This window comes from Odontesthes bonariensis, chromosome 6, assembly GCF_027942865.1.
Source record: "Odontesthes bonariensis isolate fOdoBon6 chromosome 6, fOdoBon6.hap1, whole genome shotgun sequence".
NCBI lineage: Eukaryota > Metazoa > Chordata > Actinopteri > Atheriniformes > Atherinopsidae > Odontesthes > Odontesthes bonariensis.
The window spans coordinates 33,003,490-33,027,356 of record NC_134511.1 but is presented as its reverse complement, the minus strand read 5'-3'; the positions used below and the strand labels follow the sequence as shown (position 1 = coordinate 33,027,356).

The 23,867-nt window shown below is 41.6% G+C and overlaps 1 protein-coding gene across 1 annotated transcript in view; it reads right to left on the bottom strand.

The window, feature by feature from the left end:
* Positions 1–23,867, bottom strand: part of galnt9 (polypeptide N-acetylgalactosaminyltransferase 9) — a 134,808-nt gene that overhangs the window by 91,805 nt on the left and 19,136 nt on the right. The gene's annotated exons all lie outside the window — the stretch shown is intronic.

The following is a 23,867-nucleotide window of genomic DNA, read 5'->3' as shown; positions in this document are numbered from 1 at the left end:
GTGAGCACATGCAAAGCAGGGCACTGGCACTCCTGCAGTAAACAAGTCGAAGTGTGCACATAAACAGATGAGATGTCCCTGTTGAGAAACAAGCCCTGAAATTTCCTTCTGCTAGTTGCATCTCATCACAGTGTGTAAAATGTTTATTAACACATGGTATTCCCATGGTGCAAACAGCCTTATAATTAAAAAGCATAAGCGTAAATCCTAAACCAATGTTTCTCTGTGCACCAGCTAACAAGATAAAAAATAGCACACTTTGTACGATTTTATTTGAAGGCCCAGTTCCATTTGATGGTAAGGCTGCAGCACAAGTTGGATTGTGCTGCATTATATAGAGACAACGGCTGCAGTATAGCTGCTATAATAAAGGCATGTTTCTGTGGAGGCAAGCAGAGTCTATTTTTGCTTGGGGTTTGACGTGTGCGTGAGCTACCTTGAAAATTCTTCCTATTCTAAAAAGGGGGAATGTAGGCGTTGCAAAGGCAGTGCTGTGACAGTGGCTTGTCATTTGTGACGCTCTGAGCATGTTAGCATTTAGGCCAAGAGCTAACATGCCTCCAATGCTTCTGGTATAACCTTAATATTTTTGCCACCATAGTTTACTGTGTTAGCATGCAAAGGAACTCAGGACGCAGATGCAGGGATAAGGTATTCCAATAACGAACTTTATTGAAAAGCAGAGGATCAATTCTCCGAGAGAAAAGTAAATAAAGGCTATGGAATTATCTTAATATAGGCCTACTTCTTCCAAAAATGGAAGAAGCATAGCTATAAAAAGGATCAAAATAATAGTCGCTCCACTACAAGGAGGAAAAACACAAAAGACTATCAAAAAGTTACATGTAACACAAAATGACTCCCGCTACGGAGGAAAGACCAAGTAGACTATGGTAAGTAATATCTGAAAAACACTCCTGAAAACTGGAGGCACTAGACTATGAAAAATATCAAGAAAACAAAGAATCACTCCACTCGGAGGAAACAAAAGAGCTATGAAACATATACTATGCCATGGATTAACCAATCTATGATATAAAAATTACAAAACCAAAATCTCTCTCATGGAGGAACAGAACAAACCACGAAGGTTGCTTGGAACAAGTCTGTGCCAAAACTTGGAAAGGCTAGAGTGAACGCACTCAGATACTGATGAATACGACACACTGGCACAAGACTAGGGGAGACGCAGACTCTTATACACTGGATTAACAGGGAACAGGTGGAAACATTCATCAGACAATCAGACCGAGACACACGAGGAAGGGCAAGTGACCTGAAACGAGAGGAGAGTTACTCTTTCAAAATAAAACCGGAAATGACAAGCCAAGACATGGGGACAGGACAAAAAAAAACCCTTGACCTGTGACAAACAGTTGTTGGCATCAAGTACAGTTAAGTCTGATAGGGATGTCATTCATTTTGAGGGTATCATGGTCACAAACCAACGAATGGATGCATTTTATTTAACCGGATGACGCAACATGAAAGTCTGGAAATTTGATATACAGCTGGCAAAACGATCTTGGTATTAAAATAAAGAAAGAAAGATAATCCCAGAATCATCACATGGAAATGAATTAACAGGTTTTTCTAAATTCCATGTAAATATAAGGCAAGATAAATACAAGATAAACCAAGAAAAATACACAAAACCAGGACAGAAGAGCACTATAAAGAGCACTCAAATAAGAATATTTGAATTAATGTGACTAGTGTCTGACATATGGGTTTGTTTCTTGATGGATATATATCTTTTCCTTTCCTTATGGCTGAGTGGACACAAAAATTTGATCAATTCTAATTCTTTACAATATGATCTGAGATCAGTAATATACAGAATCTGATGTGTGGTGATGCAACAGGAGTGAGGACACTTGTATTGAATTCCAAGCAGCTTTTTCCTTGCATGCATATACTATGGTAGTAGTATGGTACCATGGTATGGTAGTCATAAACCTTCAGAACTACTTCAGTACTACCCATAATAGTTTCTAAAACAGCAGTCTATCCTTTCTTGTCCATCTGAATCTTTTTCTATTTAGCTGGATGAAGGTTTGCTATCCTCTAGAACTGAATGCCAACCACCAATTTGCTGCCGTAGGTTCCATTTTAGAATTGGTTGTGTGTCTCCATCTAATCTCTGGAGTGGTCTCACAAATATGCAGTTCACTGTAGTTGCTGCATGCAAAAAGTCAGTGTCATTAGCAAGTTGCATTCACAATAAATCACTTGTAAGACAACTGCAGTTATGATTTTAAGCCATCAAATCTGATGTGTATTAAATTGGTATTGCACAATGCTGCTGGTAATGTGAACATAGCCTAAATGTGTTCAACACCCCCCCCTTTACCTACTGTAATATTCAGCCGAATTTCTTCCTTCATAAACTGAGAGTTCTCTCCCTATTCATCTTAGTCTCTCCTGCCTCCTCATTTTGCTCTCATACATGGGCTCCATGGCAACCTCTTTTGTATGTCTATGATTGGAATCAAGTTGCCACTTAAACTGACCCAATTAATAAAATTAACTGTACACTGCTACACTCAAATAGATATAGTATATAAACTTGGCTCACCTATTTAATAAAAAAACATTGCCACTCTTCTCAGCTGAAAGTATTTGTTGTCTGCCCAGCTTCCCTGTCAGTTACAGAAAAATACAACATTTTCTCAGAGACATTATGAAACTTTGAAGACAAAAATAAAAAAAACAGAAAAAAAAAACCCTGACCCATTGACTGGACCCAAGCCTTCAGCTGATACCAATAACAACTGTGAACACACACCTGCTATCCAGTTAATATTTCCCTACCACTCTAATTAGGCTATGAATATTTCAGCTGAAAAATGTTTTCAATCTCATCTTCCTTTGTTTCCCCATATTTCCTAATTCACTACTCAATAGGTTGAGTTATCATGTAGGAACAATGAGGTGACTATCATTATTGTGGCTGAATTGTTTACAAGAGAATGAAACACTTATACTGTTCTGTTGAGAATTGATATAAATTTCTGTGTAAACAAATCTGAGATCCATTAAATTTTAGTAAATCCTGTTCAGCCCTTGGCATCTGTTATCACATGAAAACAGGAAGTAAAAAATCTAGCATTGCTATTCCTCTTCGAACATAGTTGTGTAAATATAACACATTAGCTGCTCTTCCTATCCTGCTGTGAGCCATCTGAACTCTACCGGTGCTTGGCACCCAGATACCCCTGAGAACTGGGATGTCAGTTGCATCCATGGGGTCAGGCCGCAGGGGGACGCCAACAGCAGATGGATCTCAGCATGGTGCTAAAGTTACATCCTCCTTTCCTCACCAAGTGGAACCTTCCTGGTGCTGTGCATTCACTGGTTTGTGTGGGTAAATGCGTATGCGTGTGTGGCAGGCTGGCGTAAGACATTTCCCACCTTCAACAATGAGCATTAGCAAAGGAGGAACCAGCAAATATGTAGGCTCACACAATAGATGGCATCACATTTGCTTGTGAAATTATATGGTATATGTTTTGCACATCACAATAAAGATGTGAAAGAATATTTGTAGATTCAGTTTCTTCACTTTGATTCTTGTACTGTGCAAATCTGCCTTATATATCACAACTGACCAAGGCACACTTGGCCAGTGTGAAGTGTTGGTTAAAGGCCTGAACTTTAACTGCAATTTGTGTGCTGGCCCTGGACCCTGTTCAAACAAACTGTAACTGAGTAAATTTAAAAATGAAGTTTAGTTTCAGACAGACATTTTGCTAGCTCACATGTGAATCAATATGGAACTGATAAGGAACGACTTACATTAAAAGGGTCATTTTTTTCCAGTAGTGGTTCTGGTTTTAAACCTAATTACTTTTCAAGCCTTTTTTGTGGATCACTTGCTATAATCACAATATGATCTTAGCAAGTCAAGATCTTAGCAAACATGTCAGAGAATAATCCCCCATTAAAATGAAAGAGCTGCTTGTTCTACAACATAACTATGTTTGGTAAGGTGCATAAACCTGACATCCACTTGTAGATAGAACATGCTGAAAAACACTGATTCGCATTTTAAAAGTTGTGGAAGTATAGAACACTATTAGCATTAATTTTGCATTGAGTTTCTGTCTACCTTTGCTTTCTGTTTATAAATGAAGCATGATTGCTTAAATGAGTGATACATTAGCCACTATAAGAAAAGATAGAGAGCAGGGAAGGGGATTGGCTTAAGCGCTGCAGACCATCTCTGTCCCTAGTGTCCTCCAATCAGCCACCCAGAGCTGCTGGATAAAATCTGCTGCAAGTAAAGTGATTGACCCCAAAAAGAGAGGATGAAAGTCAGGATAAGAGTTAAGCTAGGTTAGCTCTCCTAAAGCAAAAAAATCCCGTATTTTTTTTTTATGATTCACAGCCCACCTGGAAATGTGTACATGTAGATTAGAGTTATATTCTGCCTTCTATGAGCTAAAATTGAAACAGAAATGCTCAATGCAACACACATCATGAATCAAACAGTTTGTTTGCTAACTGGTGGCTCCTGACAATGAATCATGTTAAGAACTGACATTGAGAAGGTGAAGAAGAACGTAGGCTATCTGATACAGATGCTGAAGTGCACACAGGCCAGGAAGTACTTGTGATCACTTTCCTCTAACAGTGTCAGTGGAATCTCTATGAGAATCATGTCCAAAGAGAAGTTTCACAAGTAAACACTACTTATTTCCGTATTTAAACTGCTTGTATTTTGTTGAAGTTGATGTAGACTCATAATGAAGAAGCCCGCTAATAGTGCAAGAGTCGTCACATGATACATTTTGAGATATGGTGTCGCCATGACACTGAGTTCACGTCTGTTTGCCATAGCAATTTTACCATCAGAAATTAGATGACAACTAAAAACATACTTGGTGGCTTACATGCAGTTCTAGAATAAGGCAAGGCAAGGCAAGGCAAGGCAAGGCAAGGCAAGGCAAGGCAAGGCAAGGCAAGGCATCTTTATTTATATAGCGCATTTCACACCACAGGCAACTCAATGTGCTTTACATAAAGACAAGGCATTTAACAGCATAAAGCAGCATAAAAACAAGCAATTTAAAGAAAAAATAGAATAAAAATTAAAGCAATCAAAGAAGAGGGGAAAAAGAAAAATATAAACTCAACCATATGCACACCGAAAGAGAAATGTTTTTAACCTGGATTTAAAAGTGCTTACAGTTGGGGCTGATTTCAGTTCTGCTGGTAGTTTGTTCCAGTTGTGTGCAGCATAACAGCTAAAAGCTGCTTCACCGGGTCCAGTTTGAACTCTGGGCTCCACTATCTGACCTGAGTCAGCAGATCTCAGAGCTCTACTGGGCTTATACTCTGCTAGCATGTCATTCATGTGTAGCGTTACCGGGTATTTATATACGTATTAAATATAAGGATTTATGAGATGTTCTTACAGTCTCAAATAAACCTTACCTCGAATTCAGGGCACCACCTACCTAGGTTTTTACTTAATTTAAGTCACAGTCAGGTAGGAAAACTGTTCGAAATCTTACGATCCTGGTGTTAAATTAATCTTTCAATTAATATTCAATTAATATTCAGTCTCATATCTCGCTACTTTCGTGAAGTTCTCGTTTGGTTGGACAGACATTACGTAAAGAAAGCATACGACACAATCTGTGATTATAACATATATATAGATATATGAGCTGTTTATTACAATGATATGATCTTAGACATGAACCTTTAAACAAACAGGAGATGCATTGAATATGGGTGATTATATAAAACACTTAGTGAATATAAAATAAAATATGGGGAATGGGGAGATACTGGATTTATTCAAATAGTTTGGGTTGGCTGACTATTTGAAGCTAAATACTGACATTTCGGATTAATGTATCATTCTGTGAAAGCCTCGAGACATCCATCAAACCCACTTTAAGGTGAAAACGGGTCGGTCTTACTGTGCTGAAGTTCTGTTTAGCCGGTTCGGAACACGGCAGCGGCCACGCGGGTCCGAGGGGATTTCTCTTCCGCTCTCTGGGCCTTCCTGGCTGTCGTGGCTGACTTTAGCGGACTTCTCAGTTGCTTCTTTCACCGGGAAACCGAAACGATGGTGCCGAGGACTGTGGTTAGCTGATCGAATCTTTTGAGTGTCAGTGGGTCCGTTGCTTCTCTGATGAAGTGAACTTAAGTTCACAGAAGATTAATAAAAGGTTGCTTGGAGTTGGCTTTCTTGGTAGGAAAAGGTGATGATGGCGTGAAACAGCGGAGATTAGGACGTGCGACGTAGAAGGACGTGGATGGCGAGGGACGAACAAAAACACGTAAAACGTGCATCTTCAGAGTATTTCAATCTGTTTCTTTGTTCGGGTCTTTCTTTCTCGTCTCCGGGGTCTCACTGGGTTCTGGAGGGTCTCCTCCGGTCGTCCGCTGCATCGTTATCCTCACGTCCTTCCGCTCTCTCCTGAGATTATGGGAAAACTCCCAAACTCTGGTGAGCTCTTCTCTTCTGCTTAAACCATCTCCAAAACTCTCTGAGCAGCTGTTCTCTGCTCAAATCTCCTTCTGAAACTCTGGGTTGGAACCCTTCTGGAACAAGAGGCAAGAAGCAAGAGAGCAGACGCCTGAAGCGAGCCAGCCAACGAGAGAACTAGAGAGCGTGTTTTCCGCGGGTTTCGGGTTTTGACTCTCGGAGGCGGGGCTTACACTACTTTTTCAGCCAATGACATGCTTGAACTGTGTGCATGTCTGTGTAAGGTGATCTGTGCTATATGGGGATTTCTGGATTTAGACAAAGAAAACTCTTATTTCTCCATTACTCCCATCTCATAGAACATTTGTCTCGGTGATTCTGAAAACACCACATCTTGTTAAGATATGCAGATTAAAGATATAACATAGACTTGTAATATAAAGACATCAAAATAACACACATGATAAAGACAATTATGACTTTCAAAATTCAGATGAATATCTATGAAATCGTGACATATGAATAGTGAACCACACAATGCTAATTTTCTGTGTTAACAATGGGGACACCAAACAAATACCAAATAGATACCGAAGGGACATCGTTAGAAGTTAATAGCTGCATATATCTTGCCCATTTTACTGAGTCCTCTGGGATTTAAATGTTCAACTAATCAACACTGCAGACCACTAGGGGGCAATGTGGTTCCATCAGGCAGGTTGGGCATTTTCCAACAAGTTTGTTTCTTCGTCAATATTTAAGCCAGAATCGTACAAATTGTCTCTATATGCGTCTTGTGATCAAGCTGGAAACCTGAAAGAAATTGTACACGGTTATCAAACACATTTAATATAGTTTTAAGATTCGACTAAAAGTGAGTCTTATGAAGTCTTCTCAGTTCGTATGTAGCCATCTGGTCTCTTTCTCTGGGGGAGAGGGTGTTAACATGTCAATTCGATTCATGGTGAAGATAAGATAGTGAGGTCTCCAACATCTCCAACAGAAAGGTTCTTTGTTTGTAAGAGTCTATCCCAATTTTTATTGCAAGTGTCTGTTGCTTATTTTTTTTTTCACTCCCAAAAAGCTTTTAAGAGGGCAGAAGGTGAACGTAAATTAGGCAGTTTCTGTCTCTTTTTCCTTTGTGGAAAGAAAATGAAGATCTGGTTTATATCCACATACGTAAACATCCCCCACAGGAATGTTGGTTTTGTCAAAGTTTGAAAAACTCTTACTCCACACGGCACTGTGACTGCTACATTCCCCCATTCGAATCGGATCTGAACTCGTGGCTGATCCGAATCGCAGGTGAAGAAGTCCAGTGTGTCCGAGTCTGGTGGTTGCTAGGACTCTCAAGAGGGTTATGGTGGGTGTCTCGAGACAGCCTAATACAATTCTGACACAACAATGGCTATAAACGTACAATGGCTATAAACGTAATTTTGTTAAGCTTACTTAACCTACGTAGTAAATGTCTAATAGCTAAAGATAATGTTCATAAGTAAAGGTTTCTAAGCCTATATAATTTCAAATGGAAAATCCTAGTAAAAGCATGCAGATTTCTTTTGGAAAAAGATCAATGTTAGGGGAGAATTTTACTCATTGTTAGAGTCATGATCTAGGATGTGGTATTTCTTAATAGTTAGGAAATGAGCACGTTTACTACCTGAGTGTGAGCATATTCGCAGGACTTATACGATCAGTAATGTGTAACATATTTGTCGCGGCGGCGGTCCTGGACAGGGCTTCACTGTACAGCAGTAACGAGTGATATTCTAACTAAAGGACCCATGGTGAAAGCTGTTGTCAGTATTTCACTGCTAATTTTGCTTTTAATTCAGTTATAGACCAGTTTCCCCCATTTGTAGATGTCACATGGGTGAAATAAGGTAAGTTGAGTGTGTCACCAGATGATGATAGACTTGAAAATTGAAGTTTTGAACACTGAGGTGTCCTGGATTCAATCTTGAGGCATCATGATACTACGGAGTAGTTTTATCGTGATTAGGTAAGTGATATTTTGAGGGTAAGCTTCTTTGCTTCCTTTAAGAGTTAGCTATGGTTAAAGGTTTGGTATTCGGGGTTACTAGAATGTTTGTTGGAGTGTATGGTCCTACCTCCAGGAACAGGCTAGCATTTCTAAGTCTCTGTTAGCACGGTTGGGTTCTGAACTTTTTCTTTTCTTTTAGTAGCAGACTTTTCAGGCTATCAATATCATCTTGACTGATGGCACTTATTTCACTAGACCATTGCTGAGATTTGATGTGGTCCTTGTCGATGACTCTGCTCATCTCAGTTGTTTTCTGATCTGGTGATGGTTGTGACCATGCGGTGTGTGATGGTTTATAGCGAGACCGAAGTCTATAATTGCAGTTGCGGTTTCGAGCGGATTGCTGGTCATGTCGATTTTGAAAAGACATGTCTTTTTGCGGGTTTGAATGAACACTGTGGTTTTCACTGTGGCAGTGAGTTGGTTCATGGCTGGGCCATGAGGATTTGGAATAGTTGTGTTTGGAGCCTTTCTTAGGCCGTTGAGAATGTGGCCAGTGGGGGACCTCTGCTGGAGGTCTGCCACTTTGTCCCACTTCTAACTCTGGGGACCAAGAACCAGGGTTCTGGGTCTGTGTGGTGATGGGTTCTGGCTGTTTAGCTTGTCTATGTTTTTGGAAACCTAGACTGGCCCATTCACGTAGCTGCTGAATGGTAGCAGTGTGAGGGTTAGCTATAACTCCTAAGTGATAGCTGGTAGTTGGATGGAGGTTTTGAAGGAAAAGAGTTTTGAAACTCATGTCTTCTTCCATTCCTACCTTGTTGCTGAAACCAAAATAAGCTTTGAGGAGGCGGTAATAATACTGCTGAGGCAGCTCATTCTGTCCTTGTTTAACCATCATGGCAGCGGTTAAGCCAGATGGGGTCAGCTCGTCTGAAAACTCGCGTTCGAGTGTTTGGCAGAGGAGTGTATAGTCGTTCCGGATGTAATCGGGTTGACGTTCAATGAATCTACTGACTTCGCGGCTAGATGTAACCTTAATCAAGTAGAATTTGTTGTTAACTGATGCGTTTGGAAACCTTCGCAGGAAGAAATCAATGTCGTCCAAATATGCTCGGGTGTCATGTGGCGTCCCAAGAGTCGGCTCGAATCTGGGCACATGGCGAGCAATTTTGTCAAGCTCTTCGTCAGAAGGAGCTTGTGGAACTTGGGGTCCTAGAGTAGGAAATGATTGATCCGGTTTACCTGGATCATAAACGATCTTTTCAGATCTGAAAGAATTTGTTGTCGTTGAAGACGGGGGTGAAATAATTGAGCTCTTGTAGGCTGTTTTCACTTCAGGAAAAGGGTCCCCTGTGTCTTCCTGGGGGAAGCCATGTGTTTCCTGTTCATGTCCCGTCTCCAAAGACTGACGTAGGTCTATCTCAACACCTTCTGGTTTATCTGATAGGTGTTCCTGCTGTGGATGAGCGGCGTTTTGCTCATCCTTAGCTTTGCTTAGCTGTTCTGTCAACAGCTGCATTTGTTCCTGCTCAACATTAAGATGCTTGTCATCAGTTGGCACTTTGACTGTTAAATCCTGCATTTTCTGCAGAACCACGTGTAGAGATTGCTGGGACTGTTTTTGTGCTTGGTCCACCTTCTTCAGTTGGACTTGGGTTGAAATCAACTCTTGTTGGCAGTTTTGAAGTAGCTGTTCAAGCTTTTTGTTGTTTTCATTGAGTTGAATAATTTGTTGGTTTGAGTTCTCAACCTGTGTTGTTAACTCTGTTACTTGGGCATTAGCTTGGCTGGATGCCCTCTCAGTGGCTTCAAGTTGGTGTTGGAGGAATTTGGTTTCCTCCTGAAACTGTGGCCTTTTCTGTGACCGAGTTTTAAGTTTGTCAGCGGCTTGTTCCATCACTTGGTGTGCATGTTTAACGAACACCACAGCTAGACTACTTAACATTTTGGTCAGAGATTCTTCTTTGGGCTTTTTAGCTTTTGTCTCAGCCGATGGCTTTAAACTGATTTGCTCTGTTTCAGGTCTTTTAATGCATCTTTTCTTTAAGGCATAACCCAGTATCAACTGTTTTGTTAAGTCCATCATCTTGTTTTTCACTTGTCTCAGAAAGGGTTCTTTCTGAAAATAAGTTTGAGTTTGGAACAAGGGAAAATAGTTGGGTTAATGTGAAGGTAGTTGGGAATAAGGATTGTTCTCCTGAAATTAATTTCTTCCTTTTGAATTTGTTTACTTGAGAAACAAATAAGGAAGGATGTTAAAATAAACACGGCTGTGTTATTTTACTCAAAACTGGAAGAAATGCATTTAATTTAGAAGCTTATCATTAACCGTTATGGTAAAAAGAGGGAAAACATTAATGCTAACACAAAAGGGAACATACAAGCTCTTGGCTGTTGTTTTCTTTAAGCCTTAGTGTCTTATAATCAGTTCCTGTTAAGGTAATCTGATTTGGTGAAAGACACACATTTGAGATAAATTAGCTTCAATTAATGTTTCCAAATAACAAAGTTGGTATTGTTTATGTCAAACAATTAATTCAAATGCATTAAAGAATATTCAAATAAAGCTGGTATTCGTTAGTACCAAGCAAAATGATCAGCTTTCTTTGTGATCCTATTTAATGTGATCCTGAGCGGCTCACATGTCAAAAAGCTTCAAGTGGGCGGGTTTGAGAGAAGGGAGTGAGGAGTTGACGTCACTGGTGACGATTTCTAGCACCGCCCACCAATAGTCCTTCAAGGATTCAGTGAATTCGCCTCATTTCCCCTGGGGAACGAGAGGGTTAACTTCTCTCACAGACAGTGCACAAGCGATGTTGTAGTTTGCTCACAAACTTTTAAACACAGATTTGCAACATTCACAATGCTTGAGACACGGCGGCCTCAGTTCAGAATGCTTCTAAAAGTCACCAACTTTGATAATAACAACGAATAGAGTCACCAACTCAATTTTTCTGCAGCAAAATTGGTCTGTCCACTACTGCCGTTTATTATTTTAGTTAGGGCTTGTAAGCATTTTTAAACAAACACACCCTCAGTTTTTTCTTTCAACTGGGTTCAACAGACACGGCGTTCCGGTCATTTATTTAATAATACAAAAACAATTGACTGTTTAAGTAATTCATGCGATCACGTTTTGTGACCGTGTGTATTTTATTTATTTATTTTATTCATTTATTTTATCAGGAGCGACGGCTCTGACTCATTCAGTTAAGCTCAGCAGCTTTAACTTTCAATAAGTAATCTGTATTACTTTATTTTAGGCGTCACAACGCTCCGTTAAACAACGTTTAAACTCGCTCCCCCACTTCATGGGGTTTCAATATAGCACCTTGATGCTTTTTTTTTTATGTCCGGCTGCAAGATTACAGCGGATCAAAACTCCTGTGTTTGAGGAGGCTCTGAGTTGACTAAATTCACCGGGACTCGCGGCTGAATTTGTGATACTCATAAAAATCAAATCAACCGTGTTGGAAACTCGCAACTACGGCCAGGCCTTTAAATTCAGCGTTCTTGCGCTGTGCATGCAATCTTTATTCTGGGAGGAGACAGCGACAGCGGGACAGCTGGCTGCTCTTCTGCGGTGTGCAATTAATATTGCGCACCCACGGATTTGGAGAGTTATCATGCGTCCACGATTACTCTGATAAAGTGCTTTTAGTCATTCTAAGTTTATAAAGACAGACACAGCCACTGCTTGCATTGCTCACACCCAGATAATGAACCAGCCAATATCATGTTTATGCTTTCCTTCACGTAAGTCAGTCTACCGTAAAACGCCTCACACGGGGCACCAAAAATATGTAGCGTTACCGGGTATTTATATACGTATTAAATATAAGGATTTATGAGATGTTCTTACAGTCTCAAATAAACCTTACCTCGAATTCAGGGCACCACCTACCTAGGTTTTTACTTAATTTAAGTCACAGTCAGGTAGGAAAACTGTTCGAAATCTTACGATCCTGGTGTTAAATTAATCTTTCAATTAATATTCAATTAATATTCAGTCTCATATCTCGCTACTTTCGTGAAGTTCTCGTTTGGTTGGACAGACATTACGTAAAGAAAGCATACGACACAATCTGTGATTATAACATATATATAGATATATGAGCTGTTTATTACAATGATATGATCTTAGACATGAACCTTTAAACAAACAGGAGATGCATTGAATATGGGTGATTATATAAAACACTTAGTGAATATAAAATAAAATATGGGGAATGGGGAGATACTGGATTTATTCAAATAGTTTGGGTTGGCTGACTATTTGAAGCTAAATACTGACATTTCGGATTAATGTATCATTCTGTGAAAGCCTCGAGACATCCATCAAACCCACTTTAAGGTGAAAACGGGTCGGTCTTACTGTGCTGAAGTTCTGTTTAGCCGGTTCGGAACACGGCAGCGGCCACGCGGGTCCGAGGGGATTTCTCTTCCGCTCTCTGGGCCTTCCTGGCTGTCGTGGCTGACTTTAGCGGACTTCTCAGTTGCTTCTTTCACCGGGAAACCGAAACGATGGTGCCGAGGACTGTGGTTAGCTGATCGAATCTTTTGAGTGTCAGTGGGTCCGTTGCTTCTCTGATGAAGTGAACTTAAGTTCACAGAAGATTAATAAAAGGTTGCTTGGAGTTGGCTTTCTTGGTAGGAAAAGGTGATGATGGCGTGAAGCAGCGGAGATTAGGACGTGCGACGTAGAAGGACGTGGATGGCGAGGGACGAACAAAAACACGTAAAACGTGCATCTTCAGAGTATTTCAATCTGTTTCTTTGTTCGGGTCTTTCTTTCTCGTCTCCGGGGTCTCACTGGGTTCTAGAGGGTCTCCTCCGGTCGTCCGCTGCATCGTTATCCACACGTCCTTCCGTTCTCTCCTGAGATTATGGGAAAACTCCCAAACTCTGGTGAGCTCTTCTCTTCTGCTTAAACCATCTCCAAAACTCTCTGAGCAGCTGTTCTCTGCTCAAATCTCCTTCTGAAACTCTGGGTTGGAACCCTTCTGGAACAAGAGGCAAGAAGCAAGAGAGCAGACGCCTGAAGCGAGCCAGCCAACGAGAGAACTAGAGAGCGTGTTTTCCGCGGGTTCCGGGTTTTGACTCTCGGAGGCGGGGCTTACACTACTTTTTCAGCCAATGACATGCTTGAACTGTGTGCATGTCTGTGTAAGGTGATCTGTGCTATATGGGGATTTCTGGATTTAGACAAAGAAAACTCTTATTTCTCCATTACTCCCATCTCATAGAACATTTGTCTCGGTGATTCTGAAAACACCACATCTTGTTAAGATATGCAGATTAAAGATATAACATAGACTTGTAATATAAAGACATCAAAATAACACACATGATAAAGACAATTATGACTTTCAAAATTCAGATGAATATCTATGAAATCGTGACATATGAATAGTGAACCACACAATGCTAATTTTCTGTGTTAACAATGGGGACACCAAACAAATACCAAATAGATACCGAAGGGACATCGTTAGAAGTTAATAGCTGCATATATCTTGCCCATTTTACTGAGTCCTCTGGGATTTAAATGTTCAACTAATCAACACTGCAGACCACTAGGGGGCAATGTGGTTCCATCAGGCAGGTTGGGCATTTTCCAACAAGTTTGTTTCTTCGTCAATATTTAAGCCAGAATCGTACAAATTGTCTCTATATGCGTCTTGTGATCAAGCTGGAAACCTGAAAGAAATTGTACACGGTTATCAAACACATTTAATATAGTTTTAAGATTCGACTAAAAGTGAGTCTTATGAAGTCTTCTCAGTTCGTATGTAGCCATCTGGTCTCTTTCTCTGGGGGAGAGGGTGTTAACATGTCAATTCGATTCATGGTGAAGATAAGATAGTGAGGTCTCCAACATCTCCAACAGAAAGGTTCTTTGTTTGTTAGAGTCTATCCCAATTTTTATTGCAAGTGTCTGTTGCTTATTTTTTTTTTCACTCCCAAAAAGCTTTTAAGAGGGCAGAAGGTGAACGTAAATTAGGCAGTTTCTGTCTCTTTTTCCTTTGTGGAAAGAAAATGAAGATCTGGTTTATATCCACATACGTAAACATCCCCCACAGGAATGTTGGTTTTGTCAAAGTTTGAAAAACTCTTAATCCACACGGCACTGTGACTGCTACACATGTATTCTGGACCTAAACCATTCCGTGATTTGTAGATGAGCAGCAGAACTTTAAAATCTATTCTGTATCTGACCGGGAGCCAATGTAAAGACTTGAGAACTGGGGTGATGTGATCTGATCTCTTTGTTCTGGTTAAAACTCGGGCTGCAGCGTTCTGAATGAGCTGCAGCTGTTTGAGACTCTTTTGGGGGAGTCCAGTCAGAAGACCGTTACAGTAGTCAAGTCTGCTGGAGATGAAAGCATGAATCAGCTTCTCCTGATCTGTTTGGGACATGAAACCCTTAATTCTGGATATGTTCTTAAGTTGATAAAAGGCTGATTTGGTGATTGATTTGATATGATTGTTGAAGGTCAGGTCTGAGTCTATCAGCACGCCAAGGTTCCAGACTTGGTCTTTAGTTTCTAGAGACAGTGACTCAAGATGTTTACTGACAGCAAACCTCTTCTCTTTGTTGCCAAACACAATGACCTCAGTTTTTTCTTGATTTAACTGAAGGAAATTTTGGTTCATCCACTTTTTGACTTGCTCTAAGCAGTCGCACAATGACGCTATAGGACTGCAGTCATCTGGAGACAGTGCGAGATATATCTGTGTGTCATCTGGATAGCTGTGGTAGTTGACTTTAGAGTTCTTCAGAATTTGACCCAGAGGCAGCATGTATAGGGTGAACAGAAGGGGTCCAAGAACTGACCCCTGAGGAACTCCACATGTCATAGCCACTCGATCAGATTGATTACTTCCAATGGTCACAAAATAACTCCGCTCCTCCAAGTAGGACCTGAAAAAACTGAAAACTGAAAACCTTCTACGATGTGCAGGTTCTGCAAGTCTTTTAAGCATTTCTGGCATGATGCTGGATTTTTTAAACTATTGATCATTTAATCAGTTTGCCTCAATAGGGTTAACGCTCAATATCGTGGAAAGATGAGACATACTTTTCTAAATCCTGTTACATCCCGTGTCATCCTACATTTAAGCAGCTGCAGTTTCACATTTGACTGAGTGTCAGTCCAGCCTCTCCTCTGTGCCTAGGGGGTTTGGAAGTTTAATGAGACAGCACTGATTAAAGACGAAATGAATTCAGCTCACTACCCCATATATGCATCTCAAATCTCCCATCTCAAAAATGTTCATATGCACTGGCCAGAGTTTGCATATATGTGTGCACATTTTATTTGGAAGTGGAAGAGACAAATACATCATTCAAGCAAATGTTTGTGCATAAGGAACTGTTAAAAATAACACGCCCAGTTTAATCAAACCCTATCGCTGAGTTTGATCATATGAATCAAGAATTACCTCCATCTGGAATAGTAAACTGAGGGCTCTTATGTTTGATTATGAGTTACACTTAAAATCCACAGGATATATATTCAGTATTCATGATTATTAGTCAAACAGAACTAGAACTATGAAACAGAACAATCTAATCTTGGGCCCCTCCTTTTTGACCTGCACATATTTCAGTTTTTTGCTGTACTGAAGCTCTTTACAGTGAGGTGATTTATTGAGAATTACTTAACCACACTTATGTGATTTCTTACAAGATGCTGTAGCCAAATATTGACTTCTCTTCATGAGTGGTAATGATAATCTGCAAGCCTCCGCTCACTGGCAAGTGTTTGCAGCTCTGAAGAGGAAAAGCTTAATTTCATGCTCTGTTATCAATCACTTCTATTACCACAGCCCACATGCATTTGACAGCAGAGCTAATAAAAGGAAAACTAAACCACAGTGAGGGCTTTTGATGGAGGACATGGCGTCCATTTACCTATACTTTAAGTTCTGCTCTCCTGCTCTATTCGTTGGAATAAAATGCATGCGTTTTGATTGATATACCCCTCCGCTGTATCGTTTCAGTCTTTCCCCGTTCATTTATGCTTTCCCTCAGCAACTCTGTGTTCCCTCTCAGAGCTTTCTCTATTGCCTCTCTCAATCAAACTTGCCAGGTCTATAAATACAATGACAAATCTGGCAGCGAGTTTCAGAGGGGATTTTTTGCACCACAGCTCCTCTTTGCAAAGACAGACTCATGACGTGGCAACTGTGTAAAAACAAAGTAATGTATATTTCATTGCTGTTCAGTTATACAACTGAAGGGGAGGCTGTGTTTGATGAATATTACCACAGTGATGTCTTTAAAATGTCACCACGAGCAAGGAAGCCTGAATTGCTTCAAGTTGAGAAGTGGTGCCAGAGTGGATTTCAGTGTTGAGATCATAAAGTGATATTGTAGTTCCATTGCTCTAGTTATGGGATCCAATTTAGAGCATCACTCAACCTTAAATTTGTACCTGTCTACAGTAGCGGGGAAGCCTTGTAAAGCCGTAACAGGATGAGCGATCGACTCATCTGTTAGTAATGGGACTGAGCTCACTGGCCAGCTCTCATAATTTGATCCGGAACAAGCTTTGACAGAAACAGAGTGCTAGATTAAGATGTATTCCTATCACACCTCCCCCTTTCTCCTCCTCCCGCAGCCTGCAGCCCTGGCCACTCTGTCTGACTCTTCCCCCCGCTGGCTGCTCTTATTTGCTGTAAAATTTCACATTAACCTCCCATAACCTATGCAGTGCAGGCACCACCAAAGCAACTTTCCAATCTGCAAGCACTTCTCCCCGAAAGATAACCGTTTCCTTGTCACCTCCCCCTCCCCCAACACCCTCTCCCGCTCCAAGAGATAAACTCTGAAACAGGAAAGAGCAACAATATGCAGCAGGAGTTTCTGCACCGCTGAGACCTTATGATCCCATTCTGCAGTATCAGGCTCTTAGGAGATGAGGTAAGCTTGTTTCCTCAACCTCTTTTTCTGGTTATCACCTACCCACAGGCAGACAAACACAGACTAGGGGTCTTCAGGGGAGCAGAGCATGTGTTGTTCTTCAATACAGTTTTGGATTGAACTGCTATTTTGACAAAACTGAAATAAAATCTTCGGAAAAGTGACAATGGAGATAGAGGTGAGATTAGAAGTAATTGAATAGGAATCCTTTTGAAGGAGGAGAACCAAAAGGTGAAAAGCAGGTTTTATGTTTTGAATTGCATTTTTCTATTTCTGAGTGACACAAGTTACATTTTAAATCTTCTTGTTTGGTTTGTGGGCATTTGTAATCCCACCAGCCTTCCCGCCTTTATAGTTTTTCCCCTCCTCAGCCAAATGAGCCTATATCGTCCCGTATAAGCCTCAAAAGAACATTCAATGCCAGGCCCAGAATCACAACAATATGGATCCTACTTAAGACCTTTTGTATCCAAGTTAAGAATGTCACTTACAGAAGTGAAGGGCAGAGGAAATAAATACAGGCTAGCAGGTGGTGAATGAGGATTAAAGGCTTTTGTGCAAGACACAATTGCAGCAGTTATTATCATGAATTGGTTTTGCTGCAAGGCAGGTTGAAAAAGGGAGGGGCTTCACAATGTGTGGATTTTTCAGTCATGGTGATGGACTTTGCCTCTCTGTACTCATCATGGACCTCTCTGCTCTCCTGTTCAATTAAAACCCCATTAGACACAAGGTGCCTGGCTCACTTCTATATATGCACACACACACACACACACACACACACACACACATACATATATATGTATATATATATAAATACATTTTTTGAGTCAAATTAGCTTTTTTTTCTCATTTCGGCTACATTTGTGAGTAGGTTTCATGAGCAAAATTGTTATTAAACAATAAGAATTTGTCCATTCAAAAATCAGCTGAAACCTGGAATAACTAAAAGAAATTAATATAACAGGTGTCAGCAAAGTGTCAAGAGAGCAGCACTGCATGCACTTTGGTAGAAACTGTTCTGATGTGACTTTGGATTCTAAAAAAATTTAGCTTTCTGAGGCAAAGCTGTAACTACTGTCGAATGAAGATGAGATAGTGATAGATAGTGTTAGATTTATTAGACCAAATATTGCCAGGGCCTGAAGGTGATATTAAACTATTGGGTGCTGTTGAAGGTGATACTGGAAAGCCACAGAGAGACCTCGAAGAAGCTGATAAGAGTGAGAAAGCTTTTCTTGAAACTACTAAGTTGTGTATGCGTGATTAAAAAGCCAATGATAAAGACAAAAAACATTATACCTGAAAGGATTGTCATGATATTGTGAATGCAGTGTTAATTCGGAATGAAGCAATGGTAGATTTGTGAAAAGCTCAACAAACTCTTAGGGATGAGATCAAGGCAAGATAAACTACTGTGGTATATTATATTATATATATTGGCATACAATAATGGTAAATATTAATTCTGTAAAGGAGGTGAAGTAGCCGTTGAGCCAGATAGTCCATGTAAGGAGGATGTGGAGGTGGATGGATCAGTCAACAAAGCAGTGAACTTTGACACAGGAGAAGGGGGTGTTTGGTCCGGATGCAGTTGCTCTTCACACGTGTTTCACAGTGGGAGGCTTTCATCTAGAGATGCGCTCTAATGGCTGGAAATGCAAGGGAGAGGTTACGTTGGGAGCATCTGTCTACAGCATACAGGAAGCAGTACAGGAAGCAGAAACTAGGCTGAGGAGATCACTGGGTTTTTCATACAACACATTATGTTTGAGGCTCCCTGCTACGTTGCCATCAATACTGCATGTATGTGTATGTATTAAGAAGTAGAAAGCAGCAAACATGTCAGCAAAAAGGAGAATGACAGAGCAACTCTTATCAGCACGCACACCCACTGGCACACAGGCAGTAAATTCTCCAGGATATTTGCTGCCACGTTCGTACACTGTTTCACCAGATGATGTTCCAGAGATTTTACTGGGAGGTTCGAGGAAAATTTCCATAAGAAGTCCAGAGAGAATGATATGGATATTTGTCTTCTCACATAATAATACTTCAGGATACCAGTGCATGTGTGAAAATGGCTAGAATTGTTGGGTTCCGGGAGTGTGTTATGTTTTTCCTTCCACAAGATGACGTTGTGAGCATGGTGGCTGAGTCCGGAGTCTAACTACGAACACCTGCAAGCAGTTTCCCTTCATCAGGGAGAAGCATTTAAGGAGCATGCTGCTAGTCCTTCGGCGCCTGAGTGTTAGCCATACGTGGTAACTTCAAGTCTCAAGCATCGAGCCTTTTGTGATCCTTCCATGATAACTTACCTGTCATGTTTTTGTTTCCCGAAGTTACTCTGCTTCCTGGTTGAGCCAAGCCTGGTTACCTGCATCTCAATTCCTCACCTGAAAACTCCGTTATTCCGGATCAAACCCATGACTGGCAGTAGTGATGGCAAAACGAGGCTTTTTGAAGCATTGAATCATTTTGAACCATTGTGTCATAAAGTGGTTCACTACTCGAAGCTTCTTTCAATTCCCTTGGGTGACATCTACTGGCGTAGAGATTGTTGCACCATATGAAGCCCTGCGAATGTGATGCATATAATAACACGATAATAACACGTATGTATGTGTGTTGTACATATGGGTTTGTAGTACCTCATTAAATATTGATTAATTTACCCATGAAATAATAATTTGCCCTCTCCGGGTCGGGAATGAGATTCTTCCCCAAGTGGAGGAGTTCAAGTATCGCGGGGTCTTGTTCACGAGTGAGGGACGAATGCAGCGGGAGGTTGACAGGCGGATCGGTGCGCCATCAGCTGAGCCAGAAGGCGAAGCTCTCGATTTACCGGTCAATCTGTGTTCCTACCCTCACCTATGGTCACGAGCTGTGTGGGTAGTGACCGAAAGAACGAGATCGCCAATACAAGCGGCCAAAATTAATTTCCTCCGCAGGGTGTCTGGGCTCTCCCTTAAGGCTGAGTTATACCTCTTTTAACTGCCCTTGCGCTTGCGTCTTGCGCTTGTGTTAATGGCTCGAGACGTTTATGCTTCATTTTGCTGCGTGGCGATTCACCGCCAGGACAGTAGGTGGATAGGGTGAGAAGCTCGGTCATCCGGGAGGGGCTCGGAGTAGAACCGCTGCTCCTCTGCATCCAGAGGAGTCAGATGAGGTGGCTCGGGCATCTGGTTAGGATGCCTCCTGGACACCTGGTGAGACATGTCCCACTGGGAGGAGACCCCGGAGAAGACTCAGGACACGTTGGATCTCTGGCAGGGGAACGCCTCGGGGTCCCCCCAGAAGAGCTGGAGGAAGTGGCCGGGGACAGGGACGTCTGGGTTTCTCTGATTAAGCTGCTGCCCCCGCGACCCGATCCCCGGACCAGCGGAAGATGATGGATGGATGGATGGATGGAATAATAATTTAAAAACAATGTGAAAATTTTTGGTTTGTCATTCATATTTTCTTTGGGAGTGTGCTTGGTGTAATAAAGAGGGTGCTTGTGTTACTTCAGGTGTTTTTATTCAAGAAAAACAGTTTTTGCACAGTAGAAGGACTCAAACGGGTTCTTTTTTTTTTTTTTAGTCAATTTCTCCAGCTTTTGAAAATACTCTGTCACAGGGAACAGGGGAGGCTGGTGTGCTGAAGGAACTGTTTGGGTCGAAATATTCCCACACTTTAGAACGCTTCCTCGATGGTTGCTCCATGAGAGAATAATCCAAAACTCCGAATATCAAAAAACGAGAGCTGTTCGTAACGTATAATACGTGTAGAACGGGGACATGAACCGGGGCTTCAGCCATCTTGAATACACTGAATCGCGGCAAATGTTCAAAGCTCCGCACAGCAACTCGAAGCAGTCAGCTGACTCGGTCTGAATGAAGCAGTGAAGTGGTTCAAACGTCATCAGTGACGTCACATGAAGCAAGCTCCGGCCCACTGCTTCACTATAACTACCCTGTCGAGTTTGAAGCGTGCTTCGGAGCTTCGGTGTTGGAGGTAACATCACTAACTGGCAGCCCTGACCTCCTTCCGTGCTCACAGTAAGAACCGCTGTCTGGATCCAAGCTGCTAATCTTCCGGAACCCCATTGTATCCTCCCTCCGGCCGTAATTCTACAACTCACCTGTAAGTCTATGATCATCATTTCTGCAAGACCCGCTTACAACTCTATAAACCTGTGCTCCCATCTTCCAGAGTTCCAGCCGTTTCCCTGGTTTCCAGTCAGCCGCCTTCTAGGGGATTTCCAGCCTGCAATTTCACTTTGTAAATAAACTGTTGAACGTTTACTTGCCTCCTGAGAGTTTTCTGCATGTGGGTCTGAAAATTAGAGAAAACCATGACAGAACACTCAGGACATACAGACCCAGCAGAAGCTCTCAGTAGAACATTAACAGAACAACATCGGTTCATCTAATCACATGAAGGAATACTCCACACCCTTCGTGAGCAACAAAGCGCCTCTAGTCAACGCCTGGAATATCTAACAAGCCTTGTACAGAACCTGCAATTTAACACGTCTTCTCCAGCAGATGGCGCCTCCGCTCACTATTGGGCCCGACTAACCCCGGAAGAACGACAGAGACGAAGAGTTTCTAATCTATGCCTTTATTGTGGTTTCTCAGAACATTTAATTGTAACCTGTCCAATCCGCCCAAAAGAGGCAATCAGTAGATATGGGGAAACTGACGGACCAAAAATTTCTCTCCCCATCTCCCCGTTTAACACTTCCTGCGATCATTCCATTCAACAATGATTCCCTGCAACTCTCTGTGCTCATAGATTCTGGCTGCGAACAAAGCTTGATAGCTCAAAATCTGGTAGATCAAGCCAAGATCGAAACCATTAAACTTCCAACTCCGCTGAACGTTACGGCCCTAGACGGAAATGAACTCGCTAAGATCACTCAACAAACCAAACCCGTTCAGCTAATAATCTCTGGTAATCATCGGGAAACAATTTCTTTTTTTGTGTTTCCCAATTCTCCTCCTCCCATTGTCTTGGGGTTTAACTGGCTACAACAACAAAATCCCCATTTAGACTGGACTAAACTTCGAATCGAGTCCTGGTCTACCAACTGCCTCTCAACCTGTTTACAGTCTGCATTTCCGCCCAATCTGTCTCCGGCGTCTCAGGAAGAAGCGGACCAAATCAACCTGATCTCTGTTCCAGAACAATATCACGATCTCAAACGAGTGAGCATTAGTAAGCATCAAGCTTTGTCGCTCCCTCCCCATAGGCCTTATGACTGTGCAATCGATCTTTTTCTGGAGGCCCCTCTACCTTCCTGCAGGCTTTATATAATATCTCACGTCCCAAACGCCAAGCATGGAAAACTATAATAATGATTCCCTTCTCGCTGGAAAAATTCGTCCCTCATCACTACTAGGAGCAGGTTTTTTCTTTGTAAGTAAGAAAGATGGTTCTCTAAGGCCATGCATTGACTACAGGGGATTAAATCAAATCACGGTTAAGAACAAGTACCCTTTGCCCTTGCTGTCCTCTGCTTTTGATCATGTTCAACGTGCCACCATCTTTACAAAATTCAACCTTCAACGCTTATCATCTCGTCCATATCCGCCAGGGAGACGAATGGAAGACCGTATTTAAAACTCCCCTAGGCCACTTTGAATATTTGGTCATGCCTTTCTAATGCACCAGCTATTTTCCAGGCGCTGGTTAACGATGTTCTCCGTCACTTTTTGAACGTCTTTGTTTTTGTTTATCTCAACGACATACTAATCTACTCAGTTTCAGAACATCAAAACCATGTCCGTCAAGTCCTACAACACTTGCTAGAAAACCGACTATTCGTCAAAGCCGAGAAATGTGAGTTCCATATAACCTTGGTTACCTTTTTGAGCTACATCCTTGAGAGCGGACAGGTTCGATCCGACCCCGAAAAAAATCAAAGCAGTTCTGGACTGGCCCATCCCTGAATCACGGAAGCAGTTACAAAGGTTTCTCGGCTTCGCTAACTTCTACAGATGATTCATAAGAAACTACAGTCAAACTGTTGCCCCTCTAACAGCTTTAACCTCCATTAAGGTCTCCTTTACTTGGAATGCTAAAGGTAACTCTGCTTTTTCCGCCTTGAAACAGAAGTTTTCTCAAACTACTATTCTTGTCCAGCCAGACCCTCTGAAACAGTTTGTCCTGGAGGTCGATGCCTCTGATACTGGAGTCGGAGTCGTCTTGTCTCAGAGTTCAGGTCCTTATGAGAAGTTGCATCCCTGCGCGTTCTTTTCCTGCAGTCTGAAAAAAATTATGATGTTGGAGACCGCAAGCTTTTAGCCATAAAGTTAGCCCTGGAGGAGTGGTGTCATTGGCTGGAGGGGGCGGAACATCCAGTCTTGGTCTTGACTGATCACAAAAACCTGTCTTACTTACAATCCGCTAAACGTCTGAACTCCCGTCAGTCCCGCTGGTCCTTGTTTTTCTCCCGTTTTAACCTGTCTATTTCTTATCGCCCAGGATCAAAGAACACTAAACCGGATGCATTATCT